Raw genomic sequence first — 19,291 nt, forward strand, 5'->3', positions numbered from 1 at the left:
ACTTCTGGTCTCACAAGAGCGCTCACAGTAACTCTGTCAGAAGCAAAGTGGCTTTAAATTGTTCATCACTGCTGAACAGCGTCAAGCGCCACTCACGCACTTAAGGGTCCAAAGCAGGAAAAAATAGGCAACACAGTTCCTTTGCTCAAAAATAACTGTTTTGTGAGCCGTTGGTCAGCGCCATTCAATTACGTCATCTATATAGTAATTCAAGTCTTTTATCTATTTCACTCAACCATTTAACTGATCGATTCATTTTGTTTATTTATTCATTTAATTCAGTGTGTCAGAGAGGAACGCGGCCTCAGTGATGGAAATGGTAGAGGGAGGGGAAGGTGGCCGACGCCGCAGCCAACCCAAACAGGACTGAGCGGGCCGGGCCGCTCGCGAGCCATGTCAGCCGAACAAGGTCCGCAGTGTGAGGTGCGAGGTCTCTCTCTCTCTCTCTCTCTCTCTTCTCTCTCTCTCTCTCTCTCCTCTCTCTCTCTCTCTCTCTCTCTCTCTCTCTCTCTCCTCTCTCTCTCTCTCTCTCTCTCTCTTCTCTCTCTCTCTCTCTTCTCTCTTCTCTTTCTCTTTCTCTTTCCCTCTCCCTCACCCTCTCTCTCCGCCTCACCTTCTCCCTCTCCCTCTCTCTCTCTTTCTCGCCCTTTCCCTCTTCCTCTCCCTCTCCCTCGCCCTCTTTCTCACCCTTTTCCTCTCCCTCTCCATCTCCCTCTCCCTCTCCCTCTCTCTCTCCCTCTGCCTCTCAGCAATGAGTAGACTCTCTGGCCGATATTATCCAACATGGCGCTAGTAGCCCGGGTGGATATCTCCTGCAGTCTTTATCGATGCAGCGCTGAGTGTCCTCATTCTCTACGGTGTTTATCGAAGCGTATTTAGCTAGTTCAGCTCATTAGTAGCCAACGAATGAGTCATTTGGATAGTTGAAAGCCTAAATAAAACATTAACGGACAAGACTTCACGTGATTCGAATTCGGTTTTCTCGTTCCGACGCCCCTCGCGCCGGCACGTCCGCCGGTCCCGCTCCCGGTCCCCATTGACCGTGCTTCCATGGAGCAGTTGAAACGACCGGCGAGCCGAGCCATGCCTAGCAATTGGGACGTCGTGAGCTGCCATCGCTGGCGCCGTTACGTGCAGTGTTGAGCTTTGGTGGTGGGCTCAGGATCTCGCAGTGTGAGTGCCTCATTGTTGGATGTGCTCCACACAGCCCCTGCTGCTGCGGAGGCTGTCCTCTCCCCCCCCCCCCCCCCTCCCCAGCGGCAGAGCTATTGCAGCGAGTCTCCTGTCTGCTGCCTGGCAGCTGGCACCCACTCCGTGCGGGACACTCCCCGCCGGACAGCACGCCCCGTTGCTGCTGAAGTCGTCAGGCACCCCCGCCAGATAGGCATTAGACAGCATGTAACAGACGCCCCCTGCTGGAGAGCCAACCGAAACGCGGGCGTGGTTGACAGCTGCTTGCAGCGAGGCGCCAGGGCAAACATACGGTGTTACAGGCACGACACGGCCAGCAGGGGTGCACCGGGGACGAAGCACTGCTGCTGATATTGCGCGGCCCTTGGCAGGGATATTAATCAACAGGAGGAGAGATGGGGGCGGGGGGGGGGGGGGGGTCGTGCTTCGTGCTTCGGTCCGGGAGAACAGGAATCTTTGCTCCAGGGCAGGCCGCTTTGGTATAGGCGGCAATGGAAGAGGATGCTAGGACCCGGACACTGGTACTGGGAGATGATGCGCTTCGACCTCAGGGCACGCTTGTCCGCCAGGATGCTGCCCAATGTCGGTTGGTCCCGAGCCTCCCGGGCCAGATCGCCGACGCTGTGTCTCGTCGCGCTCCTGTCAGCGTCACGCTCGTTACTCACCGCCAACGACGCCAATTCAGCATATGACGCCACCTGCGTAACCTTGTCGGCGTGTATGCCCAATACTTTTTATCAGTCCGGTCCAGGAGCAGTGCCGGCTGGAAAGTCCAACGCCACTTCTCACTTTGTGCCTAATCCTATTACGATCAGCGCCGCTTTGACATAACAGTTGAGTTATAGCGAGTTATGCGTTTTAGAAGTGGACGCCGTCATTTGGGGACTGCAGCGCCTTGCTGCGTTCGTCTTCTGGAGCCACTAGCCGAGCCTCTCCCTCCTATTCTGGCTTCGCTAGTCCGGCCTCCAGTTGCTTGGTTACCCTCACCCACCTGCCTGCCAATCAACCATTCAGCATTGTTGTCGCAGTGTCAGTTCCGCCAATGCAATCTTATCATGGGATTACTTTAAGGCTGGAGTGTGACACGAAAGTTAAAACTCGGAGAGCAGCGCATCTCATTATGCGACATGATTACGCTTAGGAATTCAGCTTTTTCATTGTATGCGTTATTGGTGTCACTTGGAGACTAAAATTTGGTAAACCGAAAGCCCACGTAAAATGATTCGGTTTTCGGCCGGATTCTGTCAATTTTTGACGTTGCTTGTACGTGCAAGTTTGGAATATTCTGGGTGGCTTATTTGCTAAAATCGTATCAGGATATCAGCAGCATTAATCAATGTTTCAAACGAATCCAGTTGGTATTATAACTTAGGTACACGCTTTAAACACATGGCTGATGGCTTGCAATATCGAGCAAAAAGTACACCAGCATGGCGTGGCATATCATCACAGCCTATAGTCAGAGCTCAGCAACTATCACGTGAAGAAACAAGCTCAGCTTTGCAGGCAGCACCACTGACGGACAAGGCACTGCATGAGAGATAAGGGAGACAAAAGACACTACCAGATCAATCAAATTTCAAGTTCCAGGCAAATGGTCACTGCTGTGCATCCCTGTCACGGAATACAATCTAGCAGCAGCCAGCGTCATTTGGAACTTGCATTCAACACTGTGGATTAAAACGAGCAAAATGTCTCCAGTTTCTCAGATCATGGGAAGCTATAATATGAAATCAAATTAAAACACATTAGCCAATGCACAGCACAGAACAATGCCTATATCGTTTTCAACTTACACGACATGTTAGCAGCATTTCGTCACCTATCTTCAAGGGCAAACACTGCCCAAAGCCATTCAGTGAGCCACTTTGGAAACATGTCGTACCACGCGCACACCAACCTCTGCCGCAGGTAAAGTAATCAGCAATCTGCTGAGCCACCACAGGCCAGATTGCTGAGAAGATGAAAAGCATTGAGAGTAGATACTTCTTCTTATGCCAAATAGTTTAGCCATATAAATCCACAATGCCGTAGAATACTTGGCCAGAGGACAAGTTAAAATTAAGAGCCTGTCCCTGTGGTAGGTTCCGTTGTTGTTTTTCTGTGTAAAGAGGATTGGTTGCACTACTTTAACGGAACATGAATTCGTCTCATCCTTTGAATATGTGCAAAACAGCGTATGAATGATAATGCATGCTCGCCCAGTATTTCGTTGTTTTCCCGGTCCTCGGTTTTGAGGAAGAGAATCAGGGTCTAAGGCAATTTTGTTCGCACCTAGAAGAAGATATTTTGTGAAATCTTGGTCAATTTATTTCAACACTTAAAAACAACTTGGAAATGCATTTAAAAACCAATGCAAGCTGGAACAATTTAAGATGCTGTTGCGTTATCAATCATCTCGGAAATCGGTCCTTTCTTAAAACACAACCACATTGGTCAGTTTTGACGTAATGCCCACATCCGCATCGGCATCGATTTTAACGCAATGTTGGAGATCCTACTCAGATTACAACAGTTAAATTGCAAATTACCTCGACAAAACTCTAGACCACGTTCGCGGCACGCAAACTGCCGACCCTGTCTCTCAAAACCGGGCGATATATGACCGCTGCCGCCGAGTCGCCCGCTAGCCAAAACAACCAGCCATCTCTCAGCACGCCTCAGCGCGCCTGCCCCTCGGCGTGGACGCTCAGCGGGAGGGGGGGGGGGGGGCGGTGTGCCAAGTGGGAGCAGGTGGCAGATCATGCTCTGCTGACCACACTGTCACCTGCGGGGTCACGGGTGACTAGCGACTCCCGCCAGTTTATCATGGCACCAATCCCGGTATCGTTTATTATTACTATTATTATTATACCCGTATCACAGCATCGGGAAGACGGGCGCCGTAAATCTGCTCGATCTCACACTTCAGGAAGTTGCTTGGGACGGAGCAGGCAGGTATGAGGAGCGTCACTTTACTCAGACTTTGCTAGACACGAAGCCCTCTTGCTCAAGCATTACCCTTAATTAATTTGTGTAATGACAGGGTCTTAATTTGCTTCCAGCAAATTAGGGGTGCAACCTGTTGTTTCACGTCAGGGGCATCGAAAAGCCGAGAAACAAATTATCATACTATTTCTTGCCCAGAAATCGTTTCTCCTTCATCATGTATAACTTGTCATTTTAAGCTTACAGGTTGTGACCCAAAGAACCAAATAATTAGAGTGCCGTAGGCGCACAATACGAAAATGCTCATCCTGAAGGGACAAAAACGCCCCGGTATCGACATTTACAGCCATTTTGATAGCCCTCGCGACAGACCTTGGGTTTCACTCTGGCCTATCTTACGTTTCGCGCCTTTCAATCTGGTGCGAAACAAGGTCCGTGTCTTACAATGCTAGAGGCAAACAGGCTATCGTCACGCGTCGGCAGCTTCCTGCAGCCACCTGCTCCACCCCGAGAATGGCAGCTCAGTGGCCAATCTCCATGATCTATGTAAGTCTCGTCCATATAAACCTCAATGAAAAGCCGTCCAATCAATTCCGCTGCGCCGCCTAGCACACGCGACGGCGACCGGCGCCACATGACGACCACGTCACACCGGTGCTCTCCGTCTCCTAAGAGACCCCAACAGCGGTGAACAGGCGGGAGCACTCGCGAGCACACGGTTCGGCGGAGCACCCCCGATGACCACAGTCTCCTGGCAAACGCCCAGAGGATACGGCCTCCTGGGAAAGACGGCACGTGTCATCCTTGATGAAGAGTGTCATACTCGCTAACGTTGGACTGAGGCCCGGCATAAACTGCCTGATCATTGGAAATGTGCGTATGAATTGCTCTCTTGAGTCTATTTCTCCACCTATGATAATAAACGTAAAATAAGCAGTCAGGTTTCCAGCATCATTGAGTATTCGCTGGTATCATTCCAGTATCAGCGCGTGTCATTGAATGATATCGTGGCCAGGATTGGATTGCATTGTTCTGTTTGAGAGCTTTCTTCTGCTGGTTTGCATTTCGTTGTTCCCCATATGTTTGTTTGTCTGCATGTTTGTTTATCCACTTGCTTTGCTAGTTTCATTTTGTGTGTCCCAGTAGTGTCAGCTGGCGGGAAAGACGTGAACATCCGAAGGAAACGACTTGTTCGCCTATTTTAGAGATGGTTAGCGACTTAATGCCAAGCTTGCATCCGGTTCAGCAAATTAAAACTTTGGCCATAAACGACGCATGACAACGCAAAATATATGTTTTCGAGCCGATGAGATGTTGGAAAATAAACAAAAATGAGTGTAAAGCAACCCACAAAAGCCAAAATAAGCCTGCATTGGCCGGATAACAAACCCTTCACACCAGCCGGTTCCGTCCAACAACACTTCAGCTCCATGACACCACACAAATGACGTCAACATTACCCTATGGACACCGAGGAGATTTTTCATTTGAATCATTAGGAGATACAAAGGCTGCACTGCAACCTTCTTGAAAGGGTTATATGGTAGCTGGTCGTATATGACCAGGCTCTCCGGACCCCTACGCATGTCTACGTTCGCATCGAAGTAAGACGCAAACCTTTGGTATTTGATGGCCGTTTGCGAAAAGTGTAGACCAAGAGAGCACGGCAGGACGGAGCCAACTTCCTGGAGCTCGAAAAGTACACCAGGGCAGTTTGTTGGGCGCTTCCAGAGCTCAGGATATCTCGCCAGGAAACTCCTGGAGCTCAGGATATCTCGCTGGGCACATTGATGAGCTCAGTGACGCGCCTCGCCAAAGTACGAGATATGAGTGCGAGGCCTTGTATCATGCACTAACCTGGAAAGAATTGATGCAACGCTAGGTAATAAGTTATGATAGCCGGTCTAGAGCTCTCGGCGTTATTGTGCAAAAAGAAGAGACTAGTCTACTGCAATATAAATGCTACAACTGCTATTGATCATCTTGCCACGTTCTGATTGACACAACACCAACCTGGCAACATCAAAGCTGCTTCGACTTTCTGCCATCAACACCAGCCAAAGCACAGGTGCCATCACAACCATGAAAAGTTTTCCAAACAATGGTCCACTTGTTTTGAGTCTTCCAGTCATCCTAAAAACAGCACTCACAACGTGAAAAGGTTTGGTCACCGTTTCCATCGCCAGATGCCAGGCTCATTTAGCTTTTTCGTAATCAAAGCCAGCAAGGAGCACAATAAAACAAAAACCTCTGAAGTTGTCCCGTGCGAAGGTTGCAGCGCGAAATGGCTAAAACCTGTTATGAGTGAAATCAGTGAAGCACGCACTGGTGTTTTCTGGTGGAGCTAGTCCCAGGCTATATAAAAAGGTTCGTCGAAGTTTGGCCGGACAGTTTACGGTACCAGACCCATCGTCCCTTCTTTCCATCACACTCACAGTTTCAGTGACAAATGACCCAGCCAGTGGCAGTCAAGGTTTCAAATGATGCCAAGGGTGATAAACGTTCGGTTTTGGGGGTTGTGTGCGAAAACAAAGCGACTTTTGGTCGTTGAAAAAAATTCACACAGTGTCACCCTTGCAAATGCATGAAGCTTGTACAAAATTATTGCGAAACATCAACTAATGATTGCACAACTTGCCGTCGTAGGGAAATGCCTCGACTGGTTTAAATGCTGAAACTCAGCGTTTACTAGCTTACGCCGGAGATCGATAATAAACACAACTGCGCCCAATCATGCACGGAAAATAACAATAACACGATGGGTGACTGCCCCGTCGCATGTTCACGGCATATGAACTGATGTACACCCCGAACCCGTGCTGTTCTCCTGCTGTTCCGTTGCATATTGCGCACTGCGGCGAAACAGCTGCTGTTGTCTGTCGCGGCAAGAACACAGGAAGCTGGCTTTTGGCGCCTTTTACAATCTTGCGGATAAGGCGGGACGGTGACCTGCGATCCTCTTCCTGAAATTATGGAGGAGAGCCGTTCAAATGTCTTCCTGACGCGTCCCTGAGCTGCCGCCGGTCCTCTGACGCGCCCCTGAGCCGTCGCCTGACGCGTCCCTGAGCCATCACCAGTCGCCGGACGCGTCCCTGAGCCGTCACCAGTCGCCGGACGCGTCCCTGGGCCCTCACCGGTCTTCTGACGCATCCTTGGGCCCTCACCGGTCTTCTGACGCAATCCTGAGCCGTCGTCGGTCTTTTGACGCGTCCCTAAGCAGTCAACGGTCTTCTAACGCATCCTTGGGCCCTCACTGTGTTTTCTGACCATTCTGACTAACAATTCTTACTGACAATTTCCGTGCCAGTGAACGCAGCTGACCCCTGTCGCGCACCGTGCTGTAACGGGGCGACTATAGCTCTTCTAAAAGGCCATGCATGCCCGTATTCAAGGCCATGCAGGTCATATTCCCGACTCTAGTATTGTACAACTGATGACGATGGAAGACAGCTATCTGACGCGACGATATCGATGGCTTATTCCACCCATAGATAAAGCAGCAATAGTAGCCGTATTCCTTGGATAAAAACCGGGAGAATAGAGACATAGTTGGGTTGATATTTCGGAAACATGCCGTTACCGAAACAATAGCAGAAGACTTCTGACATTGTTTCAACAGACAGACTTCTGCTATTGTTTCGATAAATGCATGTCACCGAAATATTAACCCAACTATATGTCTGTTCCCCCGGTTTTTTCCGAGGAATAACGCTAATACTTTTGTCTTATCTATGTGAATAATGCTCCTCGCTAATGCACTGAACGGCTTATCCAAGCCCAACGCCGCCAGACGCAGCGACCGGTATGGCGTATTGACGTATTGACGTATATAAGGTGATGGCGTATTGACTCGTGACCCATGAATATGCCCTAGCGATCCACCTCTCCAGATGGGCATTGATGAAGCCCGGACACCCATAGCCCATAGCGGTAACTGGCTCCAGCTCCGACGTGTTAGATTACGTGCGATTATTTAGATTATGCGCAGGGCATGCCAGAAATGGCGCGTTTGCAATTACATTATGCATCATCGTATTTATTGCATGCATTATGCGTTCATTGTCATTGTGTATAATGCGTTCATTGTTATTATGCATTATGCAGTCATTATCATTATGCATTATGCATTATGCATTGTGTAATGATGTGGACGAATCCAGATCTGCTTTCGTTGACTTGTAGTTCCGAGGCGGTGCTGAGTAGGCGGACAGGTGTGATGGAGGCCGCCGCTCCAGCTGCGAGCAAGTTGAACTTTAAGCCGAGAAGCTTCCGCGTAGCGTGAACTGGAGTGTGGTAAAAATCCTGACTCAGGCCTTGCAGTCAGCAGTTGTGAACACTGTGATCCGCCGCCCTTCATTCTGCGCAACGGAGCCAGAACCAGACGACGTTGCAAGATATTATTTCTTCAGAATAAAAATACCCGTATCCTAGCGTTCAAATAACGAGCTGTGAAATGGCGTATAAAAGTTGTACACTCGCACCGATATCATAGAATATTCAGGTCGACAAAACTACTCCACATCGGTAACTTAAAGCATAGTTAGGAACATATCTAAATCACTGTCATTAGAATGACGCTAAAAATATTAGGAATGAATTGAGAGAGACAAATAATCCTAAGATACAGGTAATATTAAAATATGCGATATGACGCTTTTATTTTCTCATTTTAGTGGTTGCTCCGAAGTTGAATTCCCGAACTGCCAAGGTGGAAAATATGCCGCAGAAAAGGGGTTAAACCTCACCAGCGCAAAAAGCGTTTTCCTATTTCAAAGTTTTGCCAACTTTGCTTTCCAAGAAAATCCAGGCATCCCAACTATCCTACATCATTGCAACATCTCAGAAGAGCTTTCTCTACGGAGTTTGCAAACGTGCCAATAATTTGTGTTTAACTGCATTCCTAAAAGAATGATTTCCGTCGACATACCAGCACGTGCACAAGTCACATTTTCAAGGTGATCAGATATGCCATTGTAACAATGGATCACTCAACTGTTGATTAATAGTTCACACGACTGTCCAAATATAGACATATCAAGATTTCCGAGACAAAATAACATACCATTCATTGTAGATGGCGTCGACGGCCGTTGGAAAGAAGGAAAAGAACGTGCCACTAAAGGCACTCCGTACATCACTTATTATTCGACGGTGTTTGGTCCGTAGCCGAAAACCCGAAAAAGTGACCGTTTTATCCTCTCGAAGGAATATGCGTGATGCAGCTTAGCACGCATGTTCGCCGAGGTGCAGAAGTGGATGCAGGTGAAGATGCTGCCTGCTGCCTCCTATCTAAATAGCATGCTCGAAAACCTTCCACTGCACCTTTTTCACGATTACAGATTAGTTCATACAGACATATTTTAATCCTATGAGACGGCAAGGCAAGCGACACGGACAGAGATTATCGCAAGGTATTTCTCACTTAGCCTGGCAGTTCTCAACCGCGCGTACATTCTGGACAACCGAGAGCTGGACAGCCGCACAAGCCGAACATTCTGGACAGATATGCACGCTCTTTCCATCGGTCCCGTCTCTGATATACTACCTTGGCGAGAATAGCTGGACAGCCGTACAAGCCAAACATTCTGGACATATGTGCACGCTCACTTTTCATCGGTCCGGTGTCTGACATAGCTGCCTTGACCAGAACAGCCGGACGCCTTACAGGCCGAACATGCTGGACAGATACGCACGCTCACTTTCCATCCGTCCAGTGTCTGACATAGCCACCTCGACCAGAATAGCCGGACCGCCATGCAAGCCGAACATTCTGGACAGATATGGATGCTCACTTTCCATCGGTCCAGTCTCTGACATGACTATCTTGACCAGAATGAGCTGCAATCCCCGACTGACCTCTCTACAACATCACTACATCAGCACGGACACCTCAGCACCCCACATGCTGCCAAATGCGCACTTCCATGGGCACGTATGCGTAACTTACGTGTGTCAGACGTTCGCAAAGCTACGCACAACCAGCGTAAAGCACACAGATTCGAGGAGGCGGCGTCCGACGCGAAGCACCGCAACGCGACTGCTGCTCGACCGTCCGAGTCATCGCACACTGCGAACGTTGCTGATCTGAGCATGACACCAGACAAAGGACGAGCGTGACATCGGCATCCGGGCATCACTTGTGAGGACCGGGCTGTTCTGCGTGCGCCAGCGCCGCATCCAGGGGCGCTGCGGGGTCAAGAGGACGACAAGAGAACGCAAAATGGAACAGGGGGACAAGTAGAGCGGCAAGAGGACACAAGCAAGCGAACAAAAGGAAACGGCTAGGGCACACACGCAAGGGGACAAGAGGACACGGGTGCGACAAGATACTACGCACAAATGAACCAGGGGACAAAGGAACATGAATACGACACGGGTGTACGCCCAAATAAACAAGGGAAAACGATATATATATATATATATATATATATATATATATATATATATATATATGCATACAAGGGAAACGACAAGGAAACATCAAAGGGGAAGCGACGAGGGAACATGCCCAAAGAAAACGACAAGGGTCACGCTCTAAGGGACAAGGGGAAACGACAAGGGCCACGCGCACCAATCGACACCTTACTTTGAATTGTGAATAGATGACTAGGGTGGCAAGGGCACGTGTCGGCGTGAGCCTACGTCGCAGTGTGCTCCCCTACCCCCGGCTCGTGCCGCTTGTTGCCAGCCCTGATGCGTGCAGAATCGGACGTGGAACTGGCGATCTACGTCGCCCGGGGCCTGGTTTTCAAGTGCCTCAGCTCCACCGTGGGCCTTGATCGCCAGCTGAATTGTGAACCAGGTTACCGAGTTGTCATGAACCGAGTTAGGGCTCGGACATGTGCGCCGCGAATCAGTGTGTCAGTGCGCCGTGGATCAGAGTGTCAATGTGCCGAGGATCAGTGTGTCAGTACGCCGAGGATCAGTGTGTCAATGCTCCGAGTATCAGTGAGTCAAAGCGCCGAGGATCACTGTGTCAGTGCATCGCGGATCAGTGTGTCGTTGCGCCGCGGATCAGTGTGTCCGTGCGCCGCAGATAACTACGTCAGTGCGTCAGCCACGTCGCAGGATTCAACTGACAGATCCGGGGATCGCTTTTGGACACTCGACTGCCCATCCCATCGGCCGCGACACAACATCGCGGCGATCTATCTTCAGACAAAAGCAGACGGTTTGACAGGCTTGAAGGGGTACGGGCACACTCATCAGCTGAGCACAGGGCTGTCCAGAGTTGGCGGGATATGGCCAAAGTTGTGCGGCAGCCCAGTCATGGCAGTCTGGCAACCACGGCGCCAGAATACTTAATGAAAGTTGTTGCAGCCACCGCTGAGCCTGCCATTCCGCGCTCATCATCATGATCATTATCATTAGCAGCAGTATCAGTATCAGCAGCAGCAGCAGCACCAGAACACCTTCATCATCACCGATATGTAGGTATGTATCTATATAACTATGAAGTGTATATATATATATCTATATATATATATATATATATATATATATATATATATATATATGTGTATGCATATGCATGTACATGATCTGTGAGTTTTCCGTGCGTGCTAGGGGCTAGCGTCCAGGTCCTGTCGCGAGGCAAGCGGCGGCTGCGGGGGCCGGGCTCGTTGCCACGAGGGTTCAGCTCACCCAGAAAGGGCCCCGCCCAGGTGAGGGAAGCCTTGCACTGGCGGCCACGCCGTGGCGCTGCCACACGCGCTGGAGCTCAGGCAGGAACTACGTGATTGACATACCGGGATAAGATCGCCACAGAATTCTGGCCGTTGGGGCGCCTGGCCAGTCTCACACGATAGGATGCGAGAGCTCGGCGAGAAGCCTGGCGCTGGTACCACTTGAGCCAATCATGTCGGAAAATATCGTTCGCAAGCCTGGGAGATCTTAACAGATACGCATACTGATTTGCAATCGCTCAAATCATGAGGCTTAATATCGTTCATGAAAAATTAACTTCAACTATTATTACGCAATGTATAATCCCGAGCGTTTTCATGGGTAATCTGGGGAACGCACCTCTCTTTCACAAACGCCCGCGCAAAGTAAAAATTAAAAAAAAACGAAGTAACAAATGACCTGCACATTGAACAGGTTTATTTTGCCGCGAAACACGTCAGCCGACAAAATAACAGCACCCGTCACCCCACCACCGAGGGCGTTTAGTTTTAAGTCAAGTATGGTGTCGATAGTTCATGGGAGCACCACATATTGCGTCGTCTGTTATGCCCGTGACACGCTGAAGGTGTCAAGAGTTGATGAATTACCCCCAAAATAAGTGCTACTCATGCCATAACTCACGCCCTGGTGATCCGTGTTCTCAGTTTGGTCAGCGCAGCGTGAGACCATAAAGCATCTTCAGAATTTGCTTCCCCGGCGTAAGCCGGAACGCCATGTGAATAACCTAGCTTATATCTTAATCGGGGCGTTTCGGTCGCGGCAGGGCACGGACATGGCCATTCATCATGCTAAAGTCCCTAAAAGCCTGTAAACCCCTCCAGACTAGCGCCAGGCCTGATGGCGGTCGACGCCGAAGGAACGCAGCCGGCGGAGCCTGCGGCTAATTAGCGTCACAAACCAGCGTACCCGATGCAGGGCACTGCCCGCGGAGCCGGGCCATCAGTGGGACAGTCGAAAGCGCAGGGGGTCACAGTTCTGAGACCAGACTTCCGAGCTCGCGTTTTGTTGTATTTAATAGAACGTTTCGCGGGGATGGACCTTGGATCAAAATCTTCGCTGGAGATAGATGGTTGCAAGCCAACCGTAGCCAGGAGTCAGAAGACCACGGGAAAGATCCCAGGGATCGATGCAAGGATCATATCAGCATAGAGCCCACTGGGATCCTGGATCCATCCTTGGGATCCAGGCACAGGTCAATGCAAGGACCTGATCCCACTAGACTAGCAGAACAATATTGCCTCAAGGAATAGTTCGCCGCACAATTTTAACATATACGTTACATACATCATTTAACGGCTTACCACGGGCACTGCCGTCTCAGTCAGGGTTTCTTGGCAACCTGCCAGCTGGCCGCAAGGACGAGTCATATGATCGTGGTTCCAGGAAGCAAGCCTTCGCTCCTGCCACACTCTGGGCACTGCCCTTCGCTCCTGCCGCACTCTGGGCACTGCCCTTCGCTCCTGCCGCACTCTGGGCACTGCCCTTCGCTCCTGCCACACTCTGGGCACTGCCCTTTGCTCCTGCCACACTCTGGGCACTGCCCTTCGCTCCTGCCACACTCTGGGCACTGCCCTTCGCTCCCACCGCACTCTGGGCGTTGCCCTTCGCCCCCGCCATGCTCCGGGTACTGCCCTTTGTTCCTGCCACTTTCTGGGCACTGCCCGACTTTCTACCAAACGAGGTACAGGGGCGGCAATCTTCATAAGCATTTCACGGGCCTTTCGCATATTAGCTGGAATGGGCCGCAACATTATCCGCACTGGCATCGGACCACGCTCAGGATCGTCCATGAGTTAGTGGCTTTCGACTTCAATCTGAACACAGATGACGTAATAATATTTTCGTTGAAAAACTAGGAGGCCAGATGATTTCCGTCCGGATGCTCGGCCAACGATCATTGGGCCGTTAAACACCCGAAATTAAACGGGTGTCATGGCACTGCCGGGATGAACGAGGTCATTTGTAACCCCCATAGCACCAGACACGAGGCTGAGCTCACTCGGGGCGTGGCTCCAGAAGAAGGGTCCCACACAGTTACCTCTAAACCCCTTCAGAGTGTCCGCCACACGGACGCCTAAGGAGACTTAGCGGACCAAAGATGCTTGTCAATTGAGCTTTCTTTGAACGGGCGGAACATACCATTCCAAAGGGTAGTTATAACTCCAGCAAATGCAGAACAATAGGAAATGTTGCCCGTTTGAAATTCATCTTTAGCCGTAAAGACATAACCCAAAGCCCTCCTGCGTGTGTCGCCAAGTGACACTCCTCCATTTCCTCCAGAGGTAAAGCAAAAATAGTGCAGAGGTTTTAAAAACGAAGATATGGCAGCGCACAGGGGCGGTACCGTGACGTCAGCGGCTGGCAAGAAGCAAAATGCCGCACAATCGGAAATGCTGCGTTTGTCTGCTATCCCATTGTGAAGTAATTTTTCAGTAGCTTTGCTGATTGCATCGTAATAATTCACGGTGGTTGAAGTCGCTTTTTACTATTATGAGCTCGAAGCTCATATATGAGCTCTATTCTTATGCTGACAGTTATCGATCTTCAATATGCCAGGAGATACTGGTAACACGAAGCTTCGATGCAAACATTCGTTCTATGGTCAAAGTTCGGTTATGCTGTTATTGCTTCATAATTTATGTTTGCTTAACAACCTCATTTGACCAGCGGCTCCAGGTATCTTGGAGTTCGATACCTACGACCATAAGAGCTCTGAGTTAAGAACTCTGAGTGAAGAACCCTGAGTTTATGTTTGCTTTACAACCTCATTTGATCAGTGCCTCCTGGTACACTGAAGCTCGATAACTATCGGATATATGCGGATTGCCTGTCGCGGAAAGTGACCTCCCGGAGATTGCATCAATAGCCAAATATCAAATATCAATAGCCATCAATTACACACAACCCACAATTTGCAAGTGAGAATTTCGCCTTAAAATTAAGTAGTGTTGCACAGCGGGGAAAGTGACACACAACATGAATCTATACGCAACACGGAAACCTGTTCAAACTCCTTTTTCATCATAGAGTGACCTGATGAGATGAGTTTAAAGTGTCCAGACGGAACGGCAGTCGGTGCCCGTGTTAGCCTATCTCCAATTATGTTGCTCAGTTCAGTTCAGTTCCTTGCTGGCCGGAAAATGGGGTCAAATGAAGAAGATGTTCACAGGGCTTGTTTGTGAGAAATACAGCTGTAGGTCGAAATATTCATTATTTAAGAACGGTTAAGTGATCATGTGTTTGCAACCATGCTAGCGAATTGCTTTTGCAAGAGCTGCAATCCAGTGCTGAACTGTCACCATGCCATCACCGACAGCATGGCTAATACTGGCTGTTGGAAATGTGTCTGCCTACGTTTGAATGCACTTGGCTGGCACTTGGCAGGTGTAGACTGCCAACGGTCAGGTTAAGTGCAGTCTAGTCCACATGGCTGGCACTTGGCAGGTGTAGACTGCCAACGGTCAGGTTAAGTGCAGTCTAGTCCACATGGCTGGCACTTGGCAGGTGTAGACTGCCAACGGTCAGGTTAAGTGCAGTCTAGTCCACATTGCATGCTATATAACTAATAGTTTGGGTCGTAGGTGCCAGGTAGAATGAGCTGGCCTAGAGCTGATTCTTAATAGAGTTGATTACCAACAGGTTACAGGAAACGTATTGTTTGCTGCACTGTATTTGTTCCGTTCAAACTACAAACTTGCAAGTAGGGTATTGACACCTATTTTCCTTACCATGATATATATATATATATATATATATATATATATAAATACTATTTATATATATATACTATTATATTATATATACTAATACTATTTATATATATATAAAAGTATATATATATATATATATATATATATATATATATATAATGCATATATATATATACATATATATATATATATATATATATATATATAATACCATATACATATATATATATATATATATATATATATATATATATATATATATATATATATATATATATATATATCTAAATTAGTCCTATGGCTCACGGGTCATAAAGCAACGAAACCAGAACCGAATCGGAGCAACGGATCTTTGATTTTGCAAGCTGTGTGAGTCATGAGTCAAATGATTCAATGCAAGAAATAAATATGAACTGAGCTGAATCAAAACATTTGGAGCGGCTGAGTCATGAGCTGAACCAAATCCCAAAATGTCTGAGCCGGTCCTGAGTCGGCTCAAAGAAACTGGATCTGCGCGCACAAGTCTGTCCGCAGGCGCCGCCGACTGCGTTCGTTTCAGCCACCCCCCCCCCCCCTCGGTTGTGGGTAGCTTCTAGAGTTGCATTGTTCTGCGTAATCGGATCATCCGCGTATAGCAATATGCCGGTCGGAGAAAGAGAGCCTCGACGAGTCAAACTTGGCGGCTTCCCTCCATTTAACTAGGAAGTAATATATTTGCCGTTTAAAGCGCAGAAAACGCTTTTACATACAGCTTTCGGATATCGTGACGCAAATTAGTTCGTACAAGCATAGCTCAAATCTAACTATGAAGGGATGTGAGCATAGTTTGCTACAAGTATTGCTGACTCCCCTCTGAGCATACAAATCAACACAACACCAACTTCTCTCACCCGCTATCATGCGTGGCTGAAGCCACCCTAACGCGATGCATAATGAAGCCATACAACAAACTAATACACAAAGCCAGACTCGATGGTCTGCAACGAACTAATCGCCCGGACACTTCTCCCGCATTCTCACAACTCACAACACACTCACGCGTTCTCACAACTCACAACACACTCCCGCATTCTCACAACTCACAACACACTCAAGCGTTCTCACAACTCACAACACACTCCCGCATTCTCACAACTCACAACACACTCCCGCATTCTCATAACTCACAACACACTCCCGCATTCTCACAACTCACAACACACTCCCGCATTCTCACAACTCACAACACACTCCGGCGTTCCGCCCCGGGCGAATGCACATGTCCTCACTGCAGGCGGCGGTGCCTGTCTCTTGCCTCTGTATACTTCCCGCTAGACGACTCGCCACGCTGACAAGATGAAGGCGGACCAGTGGGTCGAGCAGTTACACGTTCCTCGGCACACTGCGGGACGTTTTCGGGGAAGGTGTCAGCCGGCACGCTGCCGATAGCGAGCAGAAGCAGCGTGATAGCTTTTGGCTTTCTTGGCGCGTCACGTTGGCACCGTAAAAGACAGTAATCGCGCGCCATCAAAGATCTGTGTCGCGCTGCAGTCGCATGGACACAGCCTCTGAGTTAGTCGTGAGAAAACTCCGAACGCTTGCTGGTTTTAGGAATCCGTTATCGTCAAGTGGCGCTGTCAGGAGCGTTGGCGCTCCACGGATAGGTCTGTTACCAGGATGTGGTAGCATACCTGTCTGTTACCAGGATGTGGTAGCATACCTGTCTGTTACCAGGATGTGGTAGCATACCCGTCTGTTACCAGGATGACCCGAAGCTAAATTTGCTGCCAAGTGAGTGCGCGGACTGAAAGCCGCCTCGCCTCGGCAGAATCAGAAAAATCGTGGGATTTTTCGCCCTGAGTTAGGCTTCGCGCTCAGGCATACTCTGTGCCTGCGAACCATGCAGCAATTTATTTTCTACACCCAAGTTCGCGCGCAAATCACCTTGAAAAATTGTCTGCTTTTTGGGCTGTTGGGTGTGACTGAAAAAGCTTCGACGTAAGTGGGGTGACGCGATCCACCCAAGTTTTGAACTTCTGCAGGTGGCATACTCACACCACGTGTTCAGAAAAAAATGAAGCCTTATTTCCCCACAAATTGTCTTGAAAAAGCACTTGCACTTCTGCCAATCTGTTCTAAATTTAGTGTATATGGAACGCCTTACGTCTGTTCTGAGAATACCCATCTCCAGACAAACCAAGAAACTGACAGAATTTCTGCAATGCAGCTAAAACGGGGGTGCTTCACAAATATGTTACTTCAAATTAAATGCCCGACTAGACATGATTCATGTTGAGAAAAATGTTGTAGGTTGTCTCTCACACAAACGTAACTTTTAGAAAAGTTCTTCCCGACACCATAACTTAGCGGTCATAAATAACGAGGCAGGCATCTCAAAGGCGCAAGAACTCCGCCATCACTACATAAGCCGCACTTTTAAGCTAACTAATTGCTTACGTCATGTACGTCGTCACGTGGGTGTGGCAGTCCTCCCCCTCTTCCTGACCCCATTTGACAGGTTCTTTGCCCAGCCGCGGGATGATCTTGGGAGCTTGCCCGATTAAAACCGTCGAGCTCGACGATCGTCGGCAACGACGCGAGGTTCTTGACAGCGCTGACAACGGCCGAGGGCTTAGGGTAGGCCGTTCGACCGATATCATTAGCGGAAGGTTTGAGACAGTCCGTCATTATTAATCCACCCCTTATGGAAACTGATTGCCAAAGCTTTGGGGATTTTGATCAGCGCGATGTTCGAGGTAATTAGCTATCTCTGACCACTCTTATATCTCTACTGATTGCTGACGCCTTCTGGATGTCTGCCACACTTGATTGGCCTAAAGAGCTTCATCGACCTGAAGATCGTGAAAGATTCGCTAGAATGCATTGGTGCAAAGGGTATGATGATGCTGATCACATCCACATTATTCGCACATAGTTGTTTTTGGTCATGCGGTGGAGATATATTCAGCGGGTGCAGCTGGCACGAGCTCGGAGCAGATTTTTCTCAATGACGCGTTGCCATATGTAATGGGATAATTACGCAGCCTGACCGTAAGGAGGGAAGAGGTCGGGACGGAAACCATGACGTCACTCTGGTGGTGTGATTCAGTTTAAAGACCAAAGAAATCCACCAGTAAAAAACCAGTGGAGCCATGAAGAAAAACGGCGAAATACACCAGCGGGGTAGCACAACACGGTCCAGCGTGCACTACAGCGACCACATATTCAAACACAAAAAAAAAACAGTTTGCGTAAGATGCCAGTTTCGTGTTGGCGGTTCTTAGTGAAGCTGACACCACTGATAACACCAACATGATGCGCTTAACCACGCCGTCGACTAATCGATGGCATTATTGAGGCCATATTTTCTCGCGCAAGCCAGGTGCTCCAGTTAGTTCCTGAACACCTAACCCATTGAGTTCAGAGAACGCTCGCGAGGCTGTATAAATGACGGGGAGGACCCGTCTTGTTCGTGGCGAGCGCCAATAGCATTACCGCCGGATAACTCCTGGCGTTCGGGGAGGACCGTCTTGTTCGTGGCGAGCGCCAATAGCATTTATCGCCGGATAACTCTTGGCGTTCGGGATTTACGATGCACTCAACTGCTGATGCTTTATGGCATCGCCTGTTCCTTAGCCTGACAGGAATGGCGGACACCACGGGGACCGAAACCCAAACCTATGGCTTCCAAGACATGCTGCCTAACCAATACGCCACCGGCACGCGCGCCAAGCAATTCCTGATCCCTTGCATTGCGTGCATCATCAACCGCTGTGAAGTCCGCGCGATAATCTCTC

The 19,291-nt window shown here is 49.1% G+C and overlaps 1 protein-coding gene across 1 annotated transcript in view; it reads right to left on the reverse strand.

The window, feature by feature from the left end:
* LOC119104682 (pyrokinin-1 receptor) overlaps positions 1 to 19,291 on the reverse strand; it is an 80,420-nt gene that overhangs the window by 36,192 nt on the left and 24,937 nt on the right. The gene's annotated exons all lie outside the window — the stretch shown is intronic.

The sequence above is a fragment of the Pollicipes pollicipes genome, unplaced genomic scaffold, assembly GCF_011947565.3.
Source record: "Pollicipes pollicipes isolate AB1234 unplaced genomic scaffold, Ppol_2.1 Scaffold_6052;HRSCAF=7182_pilon_pilon_pilon, whole genome shotgun sequence".
NCBI classification, from domain to species: domain Eukaryota; kingdom Metazoa; phylum Arthropoda; class Thecostraca; order Pollicipedomorpha; family Pollicipedidae; genus Pollicipes; species Pollicipes pollicipes.